The sequence below is a fragment of the Sus scrofa genome, chromosome 4 (genome assembly GCF_054392235.1).
Source record: "Sus scrofa isolate SSC_HxYL_T2T_F1_AM1 chromosome 4, Sscrofa_HxYL_maternal_Yorkshire_Landrace_v2.0, whole genome shotgun sequence".
In the NCBI taxonomy this organism is placed as follows: Eukaryota; Metazoa; Chordata; class Mammalia; order Artiodactyla; family Suidae; genus Sus; species Sus scrofa.
This window is the reverse complement of record NC_139386.1, coordinates 126,232,314-126,254,899: the sequence shown is the minus strand read 5'-3', so window position 1 is coordinate 126,254,899 and position 22,586 is coordinate 126,232,314. Positions and strand designations below refer to the sequence as shown.

Sequence of the window (22,586 nt, the reverse complement as noted above, 5' to 3'; positions counted from 1 at the left end):
CCTCTCTGTATCTCAGAGAACAAGCCCATCCTATTCAAGGATAGTTCTTCTCAGTGCCTCTTTTCCTGCCCTTTTAGAAACTCCTCGATGAAGTACCCTCTCTCTCTTTTATCTCTGATTGTCCCTTTAGATTTCAAACTCTTACACACAAAAAAAGATGAGGGAACACTTCCGAACTCATTTTCCAAGCCCAGTGTTATCCTGATAGCAACACTAGACAAGGACAATACAGGAAAAGAAAGTTACAGGTCAATTACCCTGATGAATACAGATGCAAAAATCCTTAACAAAATATTAGCAAAAAAAATTCAATGACGCATTAAAAGGATTATACACCAAGGTCAAGTGGGATTTATTCCAGAGATGCAGGGATGGTTCAACCTCTACAAATCAATGTGAGATACCACATTAACAAAATGAAGGATAAAAATCATATGATGATCTCAATAGATGTAGAAAAAGCATACAGAAATATTCAATATCAAATCATGATAAACTCTCTGAACAAACTGGGTATAGAGGAAACAAATCTTGACATAAAAAGCGCATATAACAAGCCCACAGCTAACATCATATTCAACAGTAGAGAGCTGAAAGTATCTCCAAGATCAGAAACAAGACAAGAATACCCACTCTCACTACTTTTATTCAATATTATATTGGAAATCCTTGCTGGAACAATTCAGCAAGAAAAAGAAATAAAAGGCATCCAAATTAGAAAGAAGTAAAACTATCTATTTGCAGATGACACGATATTACATCTAGAAAATCCTAAAGATTCCATCAAAACATTGTTGAATAAATAATTCAGTAAGGGATACAAAATCAATGTACAATAATCAGTAGCATTCCTATATACTAATAAGGAATATTCGGAAAGAGAAATTACAAAACCAACCCCATTTACAATCGTGTTAAAAAGAATAAAGTGCCCAGGAATAAATTTAACCAAGGAGGTGAAAGATCTATACACTGAAAACGTTAAGACACTGATAAAATAAATTGAAGAAGTCACAAATAAATGGAAAGGTATTCTGTGATCATAGATTAGAAGAATATTATTAAAATATTCACACTACCCAAAGCAGTTTGTAGATTAAATGCAATTCCTATCAAAATTGAAATACCATTTTTCAGAGACATAGAAAAAACGATATGAAGATTTGTGTGAAATTACAAGGGACCCTGAATAGCCAAGCAATTCTGAGATGAATAAAGCTGGAGGTATTACACTTCCTGGCTTCGAACTATATTTCAAAGCGATAGTACTACAGACTATCAGATTGGCATAAAAAAGAGACACATAGGTTAATGGAACAGAATAAAGAGTCCAGAAGTAAATCCATGTGTATATAATCAATTAAGTTATGACAAAGGAGTCAGAATATACAATGGATATAGTCTCTTCAATAAATGGTGCTGGGAAAATTGGACAGCCAGACAAAAGATTGAAACTAGACCCCATCTTATACCACATACAAAAATCAACTCAAAATGGATTGACGAACACTTCAAGGAGAAAACATAGGTTACCACTTGACAGTGGTCTTGGCAATGGCTTTTTGCATTTGATTCCAAAGCAAAGGCAACAAAAGCAAAAATAAACAAACAGGGACTCCTAAAAGGTAAAAAGCTGTACCGCAAAAGAAACTATCAAAAAATGAAAAGGTAATACAGGGAACAGGAAAAAACATTGGCAACATGTATCTCATAAGAGGTTAATATCCAAATATATAAATAGCTCAGAACCCAATAGCAAAAAATAAAAAAAACAAAACTCCAATTAAAACATGGGCAGAGGATTCTGGTGCAATGGGATTGGCAGTGTTTCTGCAGTGCCAGGACACAGGTTTGAGCCAGGACACAGCAGAGTGGATTAAAGGATCTAGGTTGCAACAGCCGCTTTGATCTGATCCCCGGCCTGGGAATTCCATGTGCCATGGGGTAGCCAAAAAAGAATAAAAAAATACATGGCTGAGGGATTGAGTAGACATTTTCCCAAAGAACATACACACAGCCAATAGGTACATGAAAGGTGCTCAATATCACGCATCATCTGGATGATACAAATTAAAACCATAGTGAGATATCACCTCACACCTGTTACAATGACTATTACCAAAAAAGACAGGCAGTAATAAATGTTGGTGAGCATGTAGAAAAAGGGGAAACCCTTGTATACTGTTGGTGAGAATTTAAAGTGGTACAACCACTATGGAAAAGAGTATGGAGTTTCCTCAAAAGATTAAAAATAAAGTTACCATATGATATAGCAATCCCACTTCTAGGTATAGCTCCAAAGCAAACACAAATAGGAGATGGAAGAGATAGCTCTACTCATATGCTCATTGTAGCATTATTCATAATAGGCAAGATATGGAAACACCCAAGCATCTGTCAACAGATAAATGGATAAAGCAGGTTTTATGTGCATATGTATGTATAAGTGTGTGTGTGTGTGTCTGTGTGTGCGTGTGCGAGTATTTTCAGGCACAAGAAGGAAAGAAATCCTGCCATTTGTGACCACATGGCTGGAACTTAGGGACATTATGCTAAGTGAAATAAGTCAGACAGAGAAAAACAAATACTACATGATATGAATTGTATGTAGAATCAAAGACAACAATAACAAACAAATTCAAACTCATAGAAACAGACTAGATAGTGGTTGCTAGGTTACCAGGCACTGGGGATGGGAGTGTGTGTGGAGGAAATAAGGAGAGGTTGGTAGAAGGATCTAAACGTTCAGCTATAAGACGGATAAGGTCTGAGGAGCTAATATAAAACATGGAGACTATAGTTAGTAACACGGTTGAACGATTAACATGTTCTGAGAGTAGAACTTAAATGGTCTTAGCAAAAAATAAAATAAAATAAGAAGAGCAACGCAAGGGGATGAATGTGTTAATTAACTAGATGAGGGGAATCCTGTCACAATATACCGTTAACTCTCCTTATCTCGGGTTCCATATTCACAGAATCAAAAGTATTCAGAAAAAAATCCAGAAACTTCCAAGAAGCAAAATTTGAACTTGCCATACCCTGGCAACTATTTACGTAGCATTTACATTGTGTTAAGTTTTGTAAGTAATCTAGAGTCGATTTAAAGTGTACGGTAGGATGTGTGGATGTTAGACGCAAATACTACATCATTTTATATAAGGAACTTGAATAGCTCAGATTTTGGAGTCTGTAGGGGTTCTGGAACCAATACCCCATGGATATGGAGGGACAGTTGTGTATCAAATCACCGCCATGTACACTTTAAATATCTTATGATTTTTGTCAGTTGCAGCTCAATACAACTGAAACTTTAAAAAGATTAAAAATAAAAAATGTCATTGAATTAGAGGAAAAAAATGATCCTTCTCATACTCCCTCCCCAACTCTACAATCAAAACTGAAATCACCCAGTGAAAATGCTCAGTCTCTCCCTGTCAACATAACAGTCACACAGGCCCTTCTCCTGAGTCTCAGAGAATGAGCACATCCTACTCAAGAATAACTCCTCTCAATGCCTCTCTCCCTGCCCTTTCAGAATTCCTTTGTGAACTACTCTCTCTTCTCTAACTCAAAATTGTCCCTTTGGGGAGTTCCCATTGTGGTGCAGCCGAGGGTCAAGGATCCCCCATTGCTGTGGCTGTGGCATAGGCTGGCAGCTGTAGCTCTGATTGGACCCCTAGCCCGGGAACCTCCATATGCCCCAGGTGTGGCCCTAAAAAGCATAACAAACAAAAAAATTATTTAGCACTTCGAGATGTGTCTCTGTTTCCTCTTCTGCGATACTTCTGTGCAAGGGACCCTGGAAATCAGAAGACAGGATACAAATGCAAGATGGTGTCTTTCCCTCCAGCAGGAACCATCCTTTCTAGAGGAGGAGTGACCCTAAGTGGGAGCCCCTCTCTGTGATACGTACCATTTAACTCACGTGCTATCTTCAGCCCCATGTAGAATATAACTTTGGTTACACCTGTTTGAGAACCCTGGCAAGATGCTCTCTGTCACGGCTCGATTCCTAAACATTTTTCCCAGGCTAAACCATGCTCTGCTGGTTTTTTATTGAACCATTAATTCCTCACTATCCAGTTTCCGATCTGGAAGAAAATGGGCAGGGTGTCTAAGTAACACCATCTTAGAGTTTCTACCTGTCTCTTTTCTTCTGATACCACCTCCAGAAAGAGCCAGATTTCTCCGGGGCTCTGTAGTTTGCACCTAAGTTCTTTCTTCAGTTTGAATGGCAGGAAACCGACCTGTCGGTGCCAACCTGAGTTGGTGAAAGGCCTTCATCCCAGGTAAAGCAGGACCCCTAGGGGACATCCCGCCCCCAGCCCCACAATCACAGTGCGCTCTCTCAGCTACCACACTGCGCCACTGATGGGCTACCTGAGCCTTCTTCCCTTTTCTGTCCCCCTTCTTCCCAGGAACCATGTTATAATAAAAAGCTAATGATGTTTTGAAACACTAGCTGATATTTCCTCCTGGAATATCCTATTATGCTTTTTACTTTCTCTCAGTTGGACAACCAACACATCATTTCCTCAGGAAGAACAGATAAGAGAATCAAATTCTTGGCATTTCTTCAAGCTGCGGTATAAAAATAAAACAATAGATTTGGAAGAAAGAGTCATTTGTCAAAGCGAGCCTTTTTCTCATCCTCAAGACTTTATCTTAGGAGAAAGAAATGATTAAAAGAAAAGAGATTAGTTAGAAAGTTGGAAGCGGTCAGTAGAAGTTATATGCCCTGCCCCCCCGAAGTGGGCTGAGAACTGGGAAGTGTTCAAACCTTGATAAATGTGTAAATCCAGAGTAGGAATGGTCTACCTTCTATCCCCTAGGAAAGCCGAGGGCAGGGTCAGCAAACTCTGACTGTCCCACAGGCCAGATGCCTCTTTTTGTAAATACAAACCCATTCGAATATTTATATATTGCCTATGGCTGTTTTGACGTTATGATGGCAGAGTGGACTCACTGCAACACAGACCTTATGGCCTGCAGGGACTAAAATATTAACTACCTAATTCTTCACACAGAACATGTGTCAACCCTTGGCCTTGGGCGTTGGCAACTTCCAGTCTCCCAAGTAGAGATGTGGGGGGTTGTCTGGGAGTAGAAGACACAGCTTGCATGCTTGGCGGGGTGGGCTTACAACTAACAACCAGCATGGCACATGGCAGTCAAATGCATTTGACTGTTTCCCATGCGTTAAATTGGCCAAAAGATGGAGAAAGGGCTATGAAAGTCCTAGTGAGTTTTTTTTTTTTTTTTTAAACTGCTTATATGTGGCATGAAGCAGCAGAATGATTGCTATACAGAGAATGCCATGAGGAGGTGAAGGAGCCAGTGCAGAGAAGAACAAAGGAATGACCCACCAGCATCCTTCAGGAGCCAAGGATACTAAGGAATGACTGATGTCATAAGCGATGCCAGTCTGGACTGAGAACCTGTGCCACAGGCCAGGTGCCAATGCATAATCCCCTTCCACAAACTTCAGGAACCACAGGAACCATTCCCTTGTGCGTTCATCCATTCCGCACATTCTCACAAAGCACCTATTATTTTTCTATTATTGATGTAGGCATGGTAAATAAAGAATTAAACAAAACCATGTTGATTTTCCCCCAAACATCCCCAGACAGCTAATAAAGCAAAGGTCAATTTATCAGAACGAGCTGAGGTAAAGGAGAACACAAACTTGACCTTGATGGGGTTTTAAGAGTGTCTCAGAAAGAGGTTGAAAGCAGGACATTAGAGCACTGTGGGGTGTGAGGTCACGTAGTTTAAGGAGGGTCTTCCAAAGTGGGGAGCTGAATGGAGCTGGAGAGAGATTTTGACATCATCAGTCAGGAGTGGCCAACCGGGAGAAGTGAGAGTCTTAAAATGAGTCTTGCCGAGTAAACCATGGCTGATGAGCCAAGTGTCCAGGTCACTGTCTTTGAGAAATGGTTTGGAGGGAATTTCCTGAAGTAGACAGGGAAGTTACTGGCTGGCTCACGGTTGTGCCTTTTCTGGGCAAATATTTTCTGTAACAACTAAGTCAGGCTGACAGGTGGTCTACGGTCATGAATGCTGTATAGACATAGGTGGGCTCCATTCTCAACCAAGTCCTCATGGGGCTTCCATTCGAGCAGGGAAGATAATGAATCAGAATGTAAGTCAAATGCGACACGTGCCATGGGGAAGAAAATAAAGCCGGACAAGCCAGAGACAGATGGGACTAGAGTTGCCAGCACTATTCTATATGGTAGGATCAGGAGAGGCGTCCTTAATCAGGGAGCGTTTGGGCAGCTCCTGCAGGTGGCAGCGAGAAGAGTCACAAACACTGAGACGAGGATGGCCAGAGGGCACCTCCACCTCTTTAGAAATAGGGGCTCACTAATTAGTTGAGCAAGAGGGAGACACAGTCATTTCACCCTCACCTGAGCTGACAGACTGAGAATTGTAGCCCTTGTGCCCATAAAGAGGGCAGTCTGCCATGTCAGTCTTTCCTTCCTACTTGGGATTCCTGGTCCTCCCTCGACCTTGGTCTTTGTTCTGGGTCTGCAGTGCCTGCCCCGTTGTCTGCTGCTGGGAAGGCAGCTCTGGGCTTGCAGACCCCATGTTTCTCTCCCACGTTTCACCAGGCCTTGGCCTCCTCCTCTACCTCCTGAACTCCCTGCAGGCTTTCTGCACAGGCAACACTCCCCTCTCCCAGGACACAAGCTGCAGCCTGGCCTGTGCAGATCACTGGGCAAGGCAGCTAAAGCCATGGCACTCTGGAGAGAAGAGGACACCTGGGCACAGATGGGTGAACGAACTTGTGTGCATACAACATCAGGGCTGCAAAAAGCAGCTCTCCAATCTGCTGATCCAAGAAGAACCTCCTGAGCTGTGTGTGGCAGTTGCTACCTCGCTCTGAGGGCCACTTATATGGCTTTTGTTGTCTGGGATATCGCAGGCTTTCAGGACCGGACTTTTTATTCAAAGTAATTATAACTTAGCTCCATGCAGTTCCTTTTAGTTTGCAATGAACATCTGCACCCGTTTATGCTTTACACAGGTGCCAGGTAGTCTGGGGGATGATGAAGATGGCATGAGCATGGCAGCTAACCACTAACTGTGGGCCCCTGCCAGTTCTGGGTGATTGACACAGATTAGCGTTTCGTCTTCATGGAATCCTCTCTGTGCTCACATGTCTGCTTTACTGGTTAGGAAACAAAGCAGTTACTCATCCCAGGTGCATCAGCTACAGGGGAATTCACCCCAGAAAATCTGAAGCCTGCACATGCCTCACTCTACTGGAAGCCTCTAGAGGATCCCTGTTTCACGGGTTTGGAAACAGAGGTTCCATCACTGCAGTTCAGGGGTGGGGCTAGAAATACACCCCCTCGTTTTGTCATCTTCCCACCTCCTACAGCCTCCCTCGTAAAACCTAGCACTTCCCTAGGAAGCAGCTTCATTAAACATGGAAGAAGGGATGAAAATGGACTTAGGATGAAGGTAATTTTTCCAGACTGCACCTTCCACCCCCTTTCATCTTCCCACAGCCTTTAGCCATGGGTCCTTGCTCACGTAAACACAGCATCACGTGAGCTCCAAGGAACGGCTGGAGTCCACTGAAGAAAGACCAGTTTCCATGCAGTCTCATCAGACGTTAAAGATGCTCAAGAGTCCCCTTGTGGCTCCGGGTTAAGAATCCAGCCTTGTCACTGCCGTGGCTCTGGTTACTGCAGTGGTGGGGGTTCGAACCCTGGCCCAGGAACTTCCACATGTCTTGGGTGTGGCCAAAAAAACCACCCCTCTTCTCATAGACTGACACGAACGATGAGTTCCCTTTGCGACATTTAAAACTCTTCTTTCTGCAGGTTCTCTTTTCCCGACGTACAGACAGTTTGTGTCTCGAGGCTTGAGCCAAAAGGCTGGGATGGGAATAGACTTAATGGATTTTTCTGGGCACTCACTGTGGTTTGAAATAAACGGCTTCTCGGTGAACGGCTTCAGTTTTGGCGTTATCCAGCTTATTCTCTTGAATATTCTTTTGCTCCCCACGGCCTGTGAGCATATGGACGGAACATGTGGCTCCCTGAGCTGCTAAAACACAGCAAAAGCAGAGCAGGTAGCATCACGTCCATCTGGGATCCAGGGTCTCTTCACGTCCTCTCTCTGTCCACCCCTTTCGCTTACAGGCAGAAATGCTACCTTGGCCCATTTTTCATCCTCCAAGGAATTTTTTCTGGATGGTTGGTGCTTCATCTTTATAACCCCCTTGAGAAGTGTTTGCATTCGCGCTCTCTTTTCTCCCGAGGTAGAAAAGTCAGGACGTTAAGACAGCTGCCCAAAGCTGAAGGGGCTCTTTTCTGAGAGCTGAGATGAAGATGCGGCCAGATCTTTGCCTCCAGTTCTGTGCTCACCGTTCCCTGGCTCCATGAAAAATGCATGCCATTTAAATATTTACATTTTGCTAACAGTAGCAGAAATAATGCCAACCAATGTTAATTAAGCAGCCACAGGATGATTAAAACACTGGTGCGGCCTCCCCAGCGAGAGGAAATCTATTAAGGTTTTCTTATTGACTCTCAGAAGCCTCACTGTGATCTGTCTCCATGAACTGAAACAAAACGAAATTTCTGATCAAAGGGATTTGTCCCAGGGGGGATCAACTTTGCCAGAAGATACTCATCACGTGGCTGGTAGGGAGTGGATGCTCATCTGATGGCAGCCAGACACATCAGTCACTGGACTCTGAGAAAAGGATTTGGTGGTCCAGACAAGAAACCCTGGGGAGCCATGTGTCAGGTAGGGCCTCCCAGCACCTGCTTCTACTGTTTCTCCAAAAAGGACCATTTCTCCTTGCTGCATCCATAGGCAAGGTCTTCCAGCTCACCATCCTTACCTGTAGCCTCAAGATGCCAGGTGAGTGAGCAGCTGAGTGTGTGTGTGCATGCATGTGTATGCATGTGTGTGCAAGGGGGTGGGGCCAGCTTTGGCTTTTCCCCCTCATCTGGTTCTTACTCTGTCAAGTTGGGGACTGGCCGCCTTACCTCCATTAAGCACGGCTGCATAGCAACCATCTCCCCAGCCCATTTTGTGCCTTCCCATGGGTTAATTCTGATGCCTTCGCTTTCCTGTTCCTTTCTGCCCTTCCTGGCAAAGATGCCCCCCAGGACACTTTCTTTCCTCTATTAGGAAACTCTCATGAGAGGAGTATTACTGGACGAGGGCCTGGGCTCTTTCCCAACTCCGGGCACTCTCTCCTTTCTTCCCACTAAAGAGAGGTTCCTCTGGCCTTGATGCTGCCACTGAGAGTTCAGGAATGTGCATGGGAGACAGGCGGCCCCCAGTCTGCACACCGGGGGTTAACTCGCAGGCTGTCCTTCCGGCACCACCGAAGGCCATAGACTCTTGCCCTTAAAGGAAGCAGAGGTTTTTTTTCTAACAGAAAAGACTTTAGTTACTAGCAAGAGTCTATAGGAAGAGGAATCTCAAAATAAGAACCATCTCACTTATCCATTCAGTCTAAAAATATTCTCATGGATGTTGGGACTAAAAAGCCATGGTGCCTGCACTAAAGGAACTCAGCAGGGGATGGAAGCGATGAGGGCCCAGGAGGTGAGAGCCCTGACCGATGTACCCATAAAGGGCACTGAAGTCAGACTGCTGAGTTCAGGAAGCCTGCCTGGAGGAAGCAATGCTCCAGCGGAGTTGTGGGGAATATGGGGTAACTGTAGGTCAGACTGTTCTTAGGAGGCTGTCAAGTTACCAGGTGGGAGAGTGTTCAAGTGGACAGAAGACAGAGATTAAGTGGAAAGAACATGCGGGATCCAGTGACTCACTGCCTTAGAGAGGACGTGGCGTTGGTAGCCAGAGAGCTGGAAACCTCAGACATAGAAGTCACATCTCTCTTTGGAGTGTCTTGGTGGTTGAAGGTGCCAGTTACTGGGATGGGAATGCAGGAGAGGGAGTGGGCTTGCTGGGAAGGAAATGAGTTGGGTTTTGGACGTTTGGCCTTTGAGGTGCTTGTAAGTCACCCATGAGAGAATGACATTCTACACGCATGCCTGTGTGTTCCCCAGACCCGGCTGCCGACAAAGCCATGAACACAGTGCCAGCCGGGAGAGTTCCCATTAGCAGAGACTCTCAGCATTTCCTTGAGCAACAAAAAACAGTTTCCAGTTCCTTATGGACGTGTAGGCTTTTAGGAATGGAAGCACCTTTAGAGAATAACATCTAACTTAACTTTGCAGATTTGTCGAACCTTAGGGATAAGCTTTGCGCACCGTTGGAAGAAGCAATGACTGCTGGAGGGAGAATGAAAGTGGCCCCACGAGGATTTCTGCTGGAGATTATGAGGGATTTTTCTGCACAAATTCTGCACCTACTTCATTCCTACATGAAAGGGAATTGAGAGGGCATATACTTTACTGAACATGTTGCGATTAGAGGACTTCATTTGGAAAAAAGAGACTCTTCTTCCCCTCAGTGGTCTGAACCAGAACTCTTCAGGAGCCTACAGTACCCTTGACCATCCCGGACAAGGCCAGGAAGAACTTGGACTCATCATCTGAACAATTGGGCCAATCTCCCTTGACACTTCCCACTTCCACTCAACTCTATAAAATAGAGAAAATTCGGCATTTATTGAGAATCTCTTCTGTACAGGAACTGTGCATACACCATGGATTTTATTAGAGACAGGAGGGGAAATTACAAGTAGAGTCTAAACCTTTAGGTTACTTCTGATCTAGAAGAAGAAATACATGCTTCACGTACATCCTTGATTGTTCGATTGACAATTTTCTCTCTCCAAACGTTAAGAAAGCAAAGAATCAGTGTCTTGGGTCTACCCGCGAGAGACATGCAGGAGAAAATCATGAAACTCAAAATTTAGCAGAAAATGTGACATGAGACACAGGTAAGAGGGAACTAAGCCCTGAGAGAAGGAAAATTTGAGGCATCCCGTGTGGAAAACTTTATTTCAGATAACTCAGAACCTAGAGGAACAACCTTCAACTGCTACTTAGTGGGTTTTGAGGCGTCTTGGATAGGTATCCAAACTGAAGCAATAGTCTTTAATATAGATATATTAAAGCATAGTGGATGTACATACTCTATCTATATATATTAAAATACAGTTGATTTACAATGTTGTGCCAATTTCTGCTGTACAGAAAAGTGACCCAATTACACATGCACACACACACATATATATGTATATATTCCATTTCTTATATTATCTCCTACCATGGTCTATCCCAAGAGATTGCATATCGTCCCCAGTGCTATACAGTAGGACGTCATTGCTTCTCCATTCTAAATGTCATAGCCTGCATCTACTAACTCCAAGCACCCTGTCCACCCCACTCCCTCCCCTCCCCCTTGGCAACCACAAGTCTGTTCTCCACGTCTTTGAGTCTGTTTCTGTTCTGTAGATGGCTTCATTTGTGCCATATTTGAGATTCCACATAGAAGTGGTACCATGTGGTACTGGTCTTGCTCTTTCTGACTTATTTCACTTAGTGTGAGAATCTCTAGTTGCACTAAAGGATAGTCTAGGTTTTTGAAAATAAAAGGAGGCAGAGTTCCCCGTGTAGCTCAGTGGGTTAAGGACCCAGCATTGTCACTGCAGTGGTCAAAAATAAACAAATGAATAAGAGAAGGAGAGGAGTAAGTGTCAAGTTTTTCCCACTCGAAGCAGATGAATTTAATGACAATGGAGGGTGATGTTTGAGACTAGATTCCCTTCCTTAAAAATGCTTACCAGGGAGTTCCTGTTGTGGTGCAGTGGTTAACGAATCCGACTAGGAACCCTGAGGTTGCGGGTTCGGTCCCTGCCCTTGCTCAGTGGGTTAACGATCCAGTGTTGCTGTGAGCTGTGGTGTAGGTCGCAGACGCGGCTCGGATCCCGCGTTGCTGTGGCTCTGGCGTAGGCCGGTGGCTACAGCTCCGATTCGACCCCTAGCCTGGGAACCTCCATATGCCGTGGGAGCGGCCCAAGAAATAGCAACAACAACAACAACAAAAAGACAAAAAAAAAAAAAAAAAAAATGCTTACAAGTACTGAGAAAAGGAAGCGCGATGGATCCGAACCGACCTTGTTCAATTAAGGGTCAGTCATGCCAAACTCACCCCCCTTCTCCCTTTGATATAGCCACCACCCTGACCCATCACGAAAACACAGTAGACATCGTGTATCTAATTGATTGGGGACACCGTATGTGGTTTTAGAACTAGGAGTCCAAAGACTTTAGAAGAACATTATAAATTCTCAGAACATGGCCATTTAGAGCCCGTCCTTCAGGGGTAATTAAATTCCTGTGTATTTGCCATGTCCTGGTGCCCAATCAACCAAGAGCCAAGGTACAGCCCAGGAGGCTATTAGGAAAAGTCCAGCGGTTACTTTAGTTATTTATTCACTTTATCTCATGCTCTGCTCTCTCTCACGTCTTCAACCTTTCCATTAATCTGTTAGCCTGTCTTCAGACTCTGTTTGCTTTGAGTTGCTTTTCTCAGACCCTGGAACTTGATTAAAGAAAATTATCCATGCAGTTCATCAAAGCCAGAGGAAAAGCCAAGCGGCCTTTCATGTTTTAAGAATCATGCCACCTTTTTCTTTGTCTCCGTATTTATTATCTAGGTCAAGAAGTGGGTGTGGCCCCTGAGGGTCTCTGTTTGACCTGGATTTGGGCCTGGCTGCCTTGAGAAAAAACAACCTGGACTCTGAGTATAGACTGTTTTTGATTTGGGTGACACCAGACCAATGGCTTTCCAATTTTTTCCACTGTAACTTACGTAACAGATGGCCTTTATAAGTGCACCACACTCTCGTGGTTCTACCTAGAGTAGAGGGTCTGGCAAGGATCAGATTGGGGACAGTTTACATGTAATTCTTTTTTTTTTTTTTTTTTTTTTGTCTTTTTGCCATTTCTTGGGCCACTCCCGAAGCATATGGAGGTTCCCAGGCTGGGGGTCGGATCGGAGCTGTAGCCGCTGGCCTACACCAGAGCCACAGCAACTCGGGATCCGATCCACATCTGCAACCTACACCCCAGCTCACGGCAACGCTGGATCCTTAACCCACTGAGCAAGGCCAGGGATCGAACCTGCAACCTCATGGTTCCTAGTCGGATTCGTTAACCACTGAGCCACGATGGGCACTCCTGTAGCCATCTCTTAACAGAAATTTAAAAACTGCCCCTCTTTGTAGGAAGAACAGTCTGATTCAGCCCCTTTCCACAGATCAGCTCTTTTAGATAAGAATATTATAAATTGGATAATAAAACCAAATTTCCAAAAAAGAAAAAGAAAGAAGATCCATGCGTTACATCTGCTCTAAGCCATGCATAGACTTCGGGGATCCCTCCTCAGCAATTCCTTTGTAATGCTATCTACACCCTCTCAGAATTAGTTAAGTTCATGTGGTAGGCAGCTAATCAGGGTGTCGGTTTTTAATTAAAAATTAGGACACAATACTGAGAAAAATCTCCCCTTGACTAATCCAAGCACTCAGGCACTCAAATTCCGTTTAAACAAACCATATCCTGATTAGGTATTTGCTACATTTCAATTTCTTTCATTTGCAAAGTCAAATTGGGGATCATAAACATCATTTAAAATAAAAGGGTCTAAAAACTACCACCGACATTTGTGAAGAAGATAAACACAACATGGAACTTAAAGGAGTAGGAGAGTTCCTGCCGTGGCACAGTGGGTTAGGAATCTGACTGCAGCGGCTCTGGTCCCGGCAGAGGTGTGGGTCTGATCCCCTGCCCGGTGCCTGTGGGTAAAAAGGATGTGGCATGGCCACAGCTGCAGCATAGGTCGCTGGCTAAACACAGTTCTTCATTGCCTCTGTCTTAGCTCAGGATGCTGTAATAAAGGACCACAGACTGGGTGGGTTCAACAATAGTTCTGGGGGGCTGGAGGTTTGAGGTCCTGCACCCTGAGGTGCCAGCATTGTTGGGTCCTGCTGAGAGCTGTCTTGCAGTTGGCTGCCTGCTTACGAAGCTCTCACGTGGCCCAGAGAGGAAGCTCTGGTTCTCTTCCTATAAGGGCGCTAATCCACCCTCATAACCTCATCTAAACCTAGTTACCTCCCAAAAGTCCACCTCTAAACACTGTCACACGAGGGCTTGGGGCTTCAAGAATTTGGAGGAAAGGCATACATTCAGTTGAAAACCACCTCCTCGCTTGAAAGCCCTTGATAATATCTCCTGTCCCTGATTCCCCACTGCCCCCCAAACCAACCTCATCCTTCACCTTACAGGCTGCCTCTCATCCATTCCGAACCCCCTGCCACTTGGTCTTCCAGTTATTTCTTATGCATTAGGTTCCCTCAGCCTGCGATCCCTTCCTCGTCTACTTGAATGATTCCTACTCTTTTAAAATAGTGAGTATAGCCTCTCACCTCTCTCCTGTTTACTCTCTGGCTTCTCCTTGTTCAGTCAGTGAGGGCATTTATTCTCAGAAATAAGTTGTCCCAGGAACTATTCTTTCCTTCACATAAATCAGTAAAACAAAAGACAAAAAAGTCCATCCTTGCCTCTTGATTTTCTCAGGGGAAGAGAGGCCACAGGTTTCAGAAAATAATAAGGCATAAAAGCAGTTTTCTTTCCTCCCGGATGAAGCCGCCAGAGAGGAATCCTCTATGATCTGGAGAGGAAGGCTTTGCAGCAGAAATGCGGAAGGAGGGAGCATCAGGGGAGAGGCCAGGAGAAACAGGTCTCTCAGAGAAGGGTGTGTGATGGAGGGCACGGGGTGGGGCTGCAACCCCCCACCCTCACCCCTGGGAGAATCTACTCAGAGACGGGGTGGTGTGTGGTCCATCTCAGCAGAGGCCCTGGAGCCCCATGCAGGAGCCCCACTCCTGGGAGCTGTGGCATCTCTGGATGGTGTCATGCAGGAAAGTGCCATAGGATTATAGCACCACAGTTTCCCAAAGGGCAGCAGCAGGGACAGCAGGAAGAAAGTTGCTGGAGGAATGTGTAGGTTGGAAGTGTCCTCTAACTGAAAGTGAGAGATGACCTGGGGAGGGGGGACCTGCATGGACCTGCCCTTCAGAGCTGCCAGGACCCCTTCCCCCACAGCACCGAGGTATTACAAACATTCCTCAGAGGTGGCTGCAACCCCACACGGACTAAGGAGAAGAATCCACTATCTGGCAGAAGGGGCATGTGTAAGATAAAAGCTGGATTAACAAAATAATAAAATCAAGCGTATTTCACAGCACGAGCTATAGACAGAGATCCCAACCCATACAAGTCTTCAACTCAATGTTGATAGCCTTCTTATGAAACTTCAGATGACTCTCCTTGGGAAAGGAAGGGGCTCTTGCTTTTTATTTTTAAGATTTTATTTATTTTTAAGTCGGATTGGCGTATAGTTGACTTACAATGTTGAGCTAGTTTCAGGTGGACAGGAAAGTGATTCAGTTATACATCTACATATATCCATTGCTTTTCAGATTCTTTTCCCATATGGGGCATTACAGAATATTGAGTAGATTTCCCTGTGCTATATAGTAGGTCCTTGTTACTTATCTGTTTTATACATAGTAGTATGTATATGTTAATCCCAACTTCCTAACTTATCTCTTGCCCCCTGCCCCACGTTTCCGCTTAGGTAACCCTATGTTAAATTTGAAATCTTTGAGTCTGTGTCTGTTTTGTAAATAAGTTGTGCATCATTTTGTAGAAAAAGTTCCTTCTTGAGCAGGTTATTATAAGAGTTAACGATGGCAAGTCTGTAAAAGACTCAGCGTAGCACCTGATTCGCTGACAGCCCTTAGTAACGGATGGATTATGTTTCACTTTGTTGGGTTCACCGCTGTGTGGTGCCTGGCACAAAACCGACAGTCATATGTGCTCAGGGAATTGCATCATGCCCTAGAATCTGGTTCAGAGAAAAGAGTGGCATATGTGATATCTGTACATTTATAGATTATGCACCACTCCAGATCTGTGCAGTGGCCCATAGCCTATCCATGCAGTAATAGTGGAGAATGGAGGCAGAGGTCACTTTTGTTAAATGCCTAGCTTCCTAAAATCAGAACAGCAGGGAACAAGGAAGTTTGCTTGGCCAAAACATGATACCCTTATCTGGAATATGAGATCCATCATCTCTATCTCTTGGACCACTGCAAATTCTGGCTCTGATTCTGGCTTATGGAATGTACAAGATCTCTCAGGGCTACACTGTCCAAACATGGAGCTTAACACCCATCACAATTCTTTATCTTTGTGGCGTCTGGTTAAATTTGCAAATAACACTTAAAGAGGCCACTAAAAGATGCAGGGCTGTGTCACAGGAGGAGATGTCAGTGGCTGTCAGGAGACGACAGGAAGCAAAAGTTCTGCTTTCCCAGGAGAAAGAAAAGGAAGCCAGTGGGTCACAGGAGGAGGGAGCAGCAGGACAGCACCTCCTTCCTGGTGGCACCAGCCGCCCCTTCTGGCGCTGCATCCCAGGTCGCCCTGTCTACTGGGCGTGCCGCTGGGACATCGGACCACGGGGCACGATGCTGGGCTCCTGGGAGAGGTCGGTGGCTGTGACTGCTCAGCAGCATTAAGCAAAGTGCCACCAGCATCTCTCATCAGATAGCTGGTAAGTGTCTATCTGCATGCGGTAGAAAATTAATTAGGGAGCAGACCCACCGTGAAGGTGTGAGACGACCAAGAGGGTGACTTGATGCCTGCTGCGCTTGGCTAGAAAAAAGGAACTCTGCGAATTAATTGCCAGCTAAGAAGGAAATGAAATGTTCGGTCTGATCCAGCAGTCCTTCTCTTTCTTTTCTCCCTCCTCCTGTCCTGTCCTGTCATTCTCTTCCTCCTCCCTCTTTCTTCACCAACCAGGCCCCGGCATCCCTTATGAGATATTATTTGAACAGCCGTCATGACAGGTTAGGGAACTTTTGTCCAAGAATGCCATAAAACCCCAAACCTTCCATGGGAGCCAGAAGGGAGAAAGGGAAACGAGACGATTTTTGTAAGAGGTCCCACACCCAGGAAAATGGAACTCAAAGGACTCTTAATGAGGCTCTAGTGCTAAGAAAGGGTTGTGACTAAGTTGAGAGGTGGCATCTATTTTTTCCATTGGGGTCTGAACTTGGATTAACAGACAAACTAGAGATGGATGGAGAGAGGGAATATGTGTTGGGGAAGCACACCACGAGTTTGCCGCAAAGCACTGAGCTGTGCTTTAGGGAACCAAGATAGGCAGAGCCACTTTCCTTATCTCACTGGGTGCTTCCTTTTTTTGGAGGAGTGTGGTGCTGTCAAGATATTAGACCGGGGTTTCTCATCCTGAACATTACTGACATTTCAAGGTGTGGGCCCGTCCTGTGTATTGAAAGATGTCACACAGCATTGCTGGTCCTGCCGACTGGGTACCAGTAACACTCTCCCAAGCTGCGACAACCAAAAGGCCTCCAGACGTTGCCAGCTGTCCCCTGGGAAGCAAACTCTCCCATGGGTGAGAACCACGGCTTCAGAGGGTAGATTGTTGTTTTTTACAACTGTGATTTCTGGAGTCTAAAATGGAGCAGAAAGCTTTCTGAGAGTGAACTGACACTGATTCCAGGTTGTTCCAAGTTCTAGAGTAGAAGGAATTGAAATTTTGTGTCGCCTGCTGAGAAATTCCTCCATTTCTCTGGCTATAATAGGTATGTTGATAGCTTTCACTTAGGGATGCATGTCTAGCTAAAACAGTTTTTCAAAAGTCTAAAGCAAAAGACTGCTTGTGGAGATGCCAGAGAGGTAAAGGGGGAATAAAGACAGAAATAAGAGCCATTTCGCTTCTTTTGTCAAAAATCATAGATTAGGATGATGATATTAAAATCCATAGAGATTAAAAATACTAGCAAATACTAAAAAAAAAAAAAAAAAAAAAGAACACAATGAACTTTGCAGAACAGATACTGACTTGCAGACTTTGAAGAACTTACAGTTTCCAAAGGAGACAGGTTGCGGGGTGGGGGGATGCACCGAGGGTTTGGGAGGGAAAAGCTGTAAAACTGGGTTGTGATGATTGTTGTAGAACTATAAACGTATTAAAATTCATTGAGTAATTAAAAAACAGAAAACTTTCAAAAGCAAACACAAAAGTTTATGCGGTTGTAAAAAAATAAAATAAAAATACTAAAAATCAGAAGAGTAACGTTAGGGCTGCCTTTCTTTCCGTCCTGGCCTGCCACAGCCAAGCAGTGACCTGGCAGGCGCATTACAGAAAGTTTATTAACGTGAAAATACACTCTCCGAGAAAGAGCAGGCTGCCCTGGGAGAACTGGGAGTAGGACTGGCCCAGTCCTACAGCTGGGTTTTCCTTCTATCCCCAAGCTTCAGACCTGAGTGGGGACCTGATTCTTCCTGCCCAGGCCCACTGTGCACGCTAAGGGCTGAGTGTTGGTTGGTCTCTGTATGGGGCATATTTTGATTGGTCGTGGGCAGGATGCCTTATCTGCACCAGGAACAGATTAGAGAGGCGAGGTGAGGAGAGGGCTGCCTCCTTTCCCTGGTAGGGAGTAGGAAGAGGCCGGCCAGGTTGCTCAGGGTGGGGAAAGGGTAGTGGGATGATAAGGATTTGGTCATTCTTGTCTAGGCCAGAGGCCTTGGGTTTAATCTCCTTGGAGGGGCTTTGAAGCCTAACAGCAAAACCCAAACGATCCAATTAAAAATGAGCAAATAAGCTGAATAGACATTTTTCCACAGAAGATATTCAAATGGCCAGTAGATCTGTGCAAATGTGCTCAGCATCACCAAGATACTGCAAATCACAACCAGCATGAGATGTCATCTCCTACCTGTTAGAATGGCTATCATCCAAAAGACAAGAGATTAGGGGTTCCTGTGGTGGTGCAATGGGATTGGCGGTATCTCTGCAGCTCTAGGACACAGGTTCGATTCCCACCACACCGTGGTTTAAAGGATCTGTCATCGCCACAGCTGCTGTGTAGGTTGCAAGTGTGGCTTGGATCTGATCCCTGGCCCAGGAACTCCATGTGCTACAGAGTGGCCAAAAAAAAAAAAAAAAAGAAAAAAAAAAGAAAAGGAAAAAGAAAAAAGACAAGAGATTAACAAGTGCTACAAAGATGTAGATCCTGCAGGATTGTAAAGTGGTGTAGCCACTATACAAAACAGTAAGGAAGTTCCGCAAAAAATTAAAAATGGAACCAGCAATTCTACTCCTGGGTATTTAGCCAAAGGAATCACTATGCTGAAGAGATATTTGCACCTCTCATGCTCATTGCAGCATTATTAACAATAGCCAAGACATGAAAACAACCTAACTGTTCATCAATAGATAAACGAATAAAGAAAATATGTATATGTATACTCCGGAATTCTATTCAGCCATTAAGAAGGAAATCCTACCATTTGGGACATCACTGGACCCTGGAGGCACTATGCTGAGTGAAAGAAGTCAGAGAACAAATATGGTATGGTCTTCCTTGTATGTGAAATCGAAAACAAACCTCTCCCCCTCCGCCTCCAAAAAAAAATCTCCCAAACTCATAGAAAAAGAGAGGAGGTTTGTGGTTACCAGAGGTAGAGGGTGAGAGATGGAGGGATTGAATGAAGGTGTTCAGAGGTACAAACTTCCAGTCCTGAGATAAGTAAGCAGTGAGTATGTCACGTATAACCTATTGACTCTAGTCAACCCTGCTGCATGGCATATTTCAAAGTTGAAAAGGAAAAGATCCTGAAAGTTATTATCATAGGGGAAAAAAAAAAACATTTTTTCTGTAGCTGTGTGATAGGAAGGATGTTAATGAAACTTGTGGTGATCACTTCACAATATATGTAAGTCAAGCCATCACACTATTCACCTTAAACTTAGCGCTCTATGTCCATTACGTCTCAATAAACCTGAAAGGGAAAAAATACAATTACAGTAAAATAAAATTTGAAAGATCCTACAAAATCCACCTTAATGACAAATAGCATCAAGAGTCCCCATGGCAGAGGAGAAATAAGAATAAAGAAGAACTGAATTGAGGCCACAGCCGTCTCTAATTACAGCCCGTTCTCTCTACCCCTCCAGCCACCGACCCCAGGCCGGAGCTCTGCTTCCCAAGACTTCCCGATCAGACATTAGCTGCTACTCTCCAAAAACACAGACAGGGGAATCCAACCACAGCAGGGGAAGAGCATTTGAGCTGGATCTGCAAATTAAATAAACAATTTGAAATACACCTGCGATAAAGAGGTAACCACAGGGAAACGCATTTGGAAATGACCTATAAATCATAGCTTCACGTTAAGTCCCACGAGGGACCTCTGAGAAAAGAAAATACCCATGTTGGGTTAAAAAGAAGAGTAGGGTTAAAACGCTCAACATAAGAAATGGTGGCTAAAATGGCCTTTGGCTCTTAACTAAATGGTTTTCCTCCTTATAATATCTGCATTGAGAGGTTAAAAAAAAGTTTGGACATTGTATTTCACTTTGCCCTTTCCACCTTGGCGCTCACAATAGTCCTGCTGCTTTTCTCTTTTTCCCAGGGCTCTTGACTCCGGATCACACACAACTAACTGAGAGATTAGATAAGTATTGTCTGGAGAACAATGCGAGTTGGTGGATAAACTGGAATGGCTTACAAAGAGGATACAAAGGGAGGTTATCACCAGGATAGCACAGGATGTGGGTCCTGTGTGCTCATCCCGTCTGGGTGTGAGCCTGGCCCACCATCACCGTCCAATCCCTTAGACAACTGACCTTGAAGAGAAGGTCAATGCGATAGTGACCAAATTTGCAAATAGCACAAAGCGTGCAGGTGGGGGAGATAAAGATGATGACATATTACAAACCCAGCAGGATACAGATAATTCAGGGCACTGGTTGAACAAAAGTGAGATGCGGTTTAATATAAAGACATGCAAGATAATATATGCACCTGAGAGAAAATAACTCTTAGCACCGATTCAAATTATGGGGATATTACTCAGGAAGCTGTCACGCTGAGTGAGATTTGGGGGAGGATCGTGGATAACAAATTGAATAGGAGTTCACGGCGCAATGCCGCAGCAAAGAAGGACAGAGCTATTTTGAGCTGTGTAGACAATACAAAGCAATCTTTGAAAATACAAGAGGGGGCAGAGTGTTTTACCACGTGGATAAAACCTCACCTTGAACTCCCTGGAGTCCTGACTTTAACAAAGACAGCGATAGGATGGAAGATTTAGCAGAGACAGTCATTTGAATGCTATTCAAAATGAGGCACGGGTCTCCCTAGGAGAAGCCGAATTGTCCTCTCTTGCTAGGCAGACACCCTTAGAACAAGTTTTCTCACGGGAAGGTCCTTCTGCTATTGTATCGCCTTCAATGCCTTGCTGACTTTCGGGCAGGGGAAAGCAACTATTTAGAAAAGAAGAAACAAACAACCATACACATTCTTTAAGGGAGCAGGAAGAAATGTGTTGAATTTCCATATGATCAGTCATATTTACTGGGTATCAATTCCTGTCTGCTCAAATCTTTGACTCGAATAGGAAAAAAGATAGCAAAATGATCATACATGGACAAATTAATCCTTACCTTAGACTAATATTATGAAACTAATATTAGAACAACAAAGGTTCAAAAAGAGAGGTTCTGTGAGTCAATTAGGGAAATTTTCAAAGAGCTCTCTCTCTCCCATTCAGAGTATTGAAAGATCAGTAACAATGGGAGTGCAGATGATTGAATGGGGAGAAACTGGAGTTTGCGAGGCTGATAAAGGAAAATGATCGCCCTGAACCAGCTGGTGCAGAAGTTGCAAAGGGAAAGGAACAGAACAATAGGAGAACTTTTGTGAAGAAAAAATTAGTAACCCTTGGGAAGATCAGGGCCCTGCAATCAGAATATTCGATTTTAATCTAGACTCTAGTATTCAGTAGATCCATACATGCAAGGCTGAGTTTTCTTTTTTAAAATCAAATGATAGAAACTACGTTGCCAGATTATGATGACAATTAGAAGTAATATGTATATGTGAAGCCCTGAGATGTTAAAGTCTGCAGCAGGTCCATGATAAATGTTTACAATTTTTGTGACTGATTAGTGGTTGAAGCCATAGAAGAAAAAAAATGGAAGATTATGAAGTTTTATTCCTGAAGTGAATTTTAGTACTCTTTTTCAGAAACAACACCAGACAGGAAGATAATTCATTAGCTTGGCAAGTTGTTTGGACTGCATTTCGCCCGTGTTGAGTTTGAAGAGATGAGAGAACACCCAGGCTTTTGATTTTGCCAGAATTTGCCTCTTGAGGTGTTTTATGCGCTACCAAATATGGTGAGAGCAGAGTCACTAAAATAGTACAGTTGTGTAAAAATTCTGAATCCAGTTTTCAACACTTAGAGAAATGGCAATGTGTTAGCATTTCAGTGGAACAGATTTTGACCATTTTGATAGGCTCAGGTCAAACTGAAAAAGAACTCAGGACTAAAAATTCCCAGCCCATTGGATCATATGCATCCTTTTTAAAAAACATAAGTACCTAGCAAAACTAATAAGAATTTCTCATGCTCAGTTTCTAAATCACATTTAATTTCACACGAATAGTGGCAATGTTTTTATGCAGATCATGAGATTATGTTTTTATGAGAAATTTTCATATGGGGGTATGCGGATAAATAAATAAGCAA

At 44.0% G+C, this 22,586-nt stretch overlaps 1 long non-coding RNA gene across 4 annotated transcripts in view; it reads right to left on the bottom strand.

Moving 5' to 3' along the window:
- Positions 1 to 323: 323 nt before the first annotated feature.
- The window catches only part of LOC146404238 (uncharacterized), a 93,028-nt gene continuing 70,765 nt past the window's right edge, over positions 324 to 22,586 (bottom strand). Inside the window, exon 3 of one of the 4 annotated variants that reach the window (XR_014844700.1) lies at positions 324 to 3,802. This is a non-coding gene — a long non-coding RNA (uncharacterized LOC146404238). Of the gene's footprint in view, positions 3,803 to 5,555; positions 10,363 to 22,586 lie in introns of those variants that run through there. The other 3 variants (XR_014844698.1, XR_014844701.1, XR_014844696.1) reach the window with 3 other exon arrangements.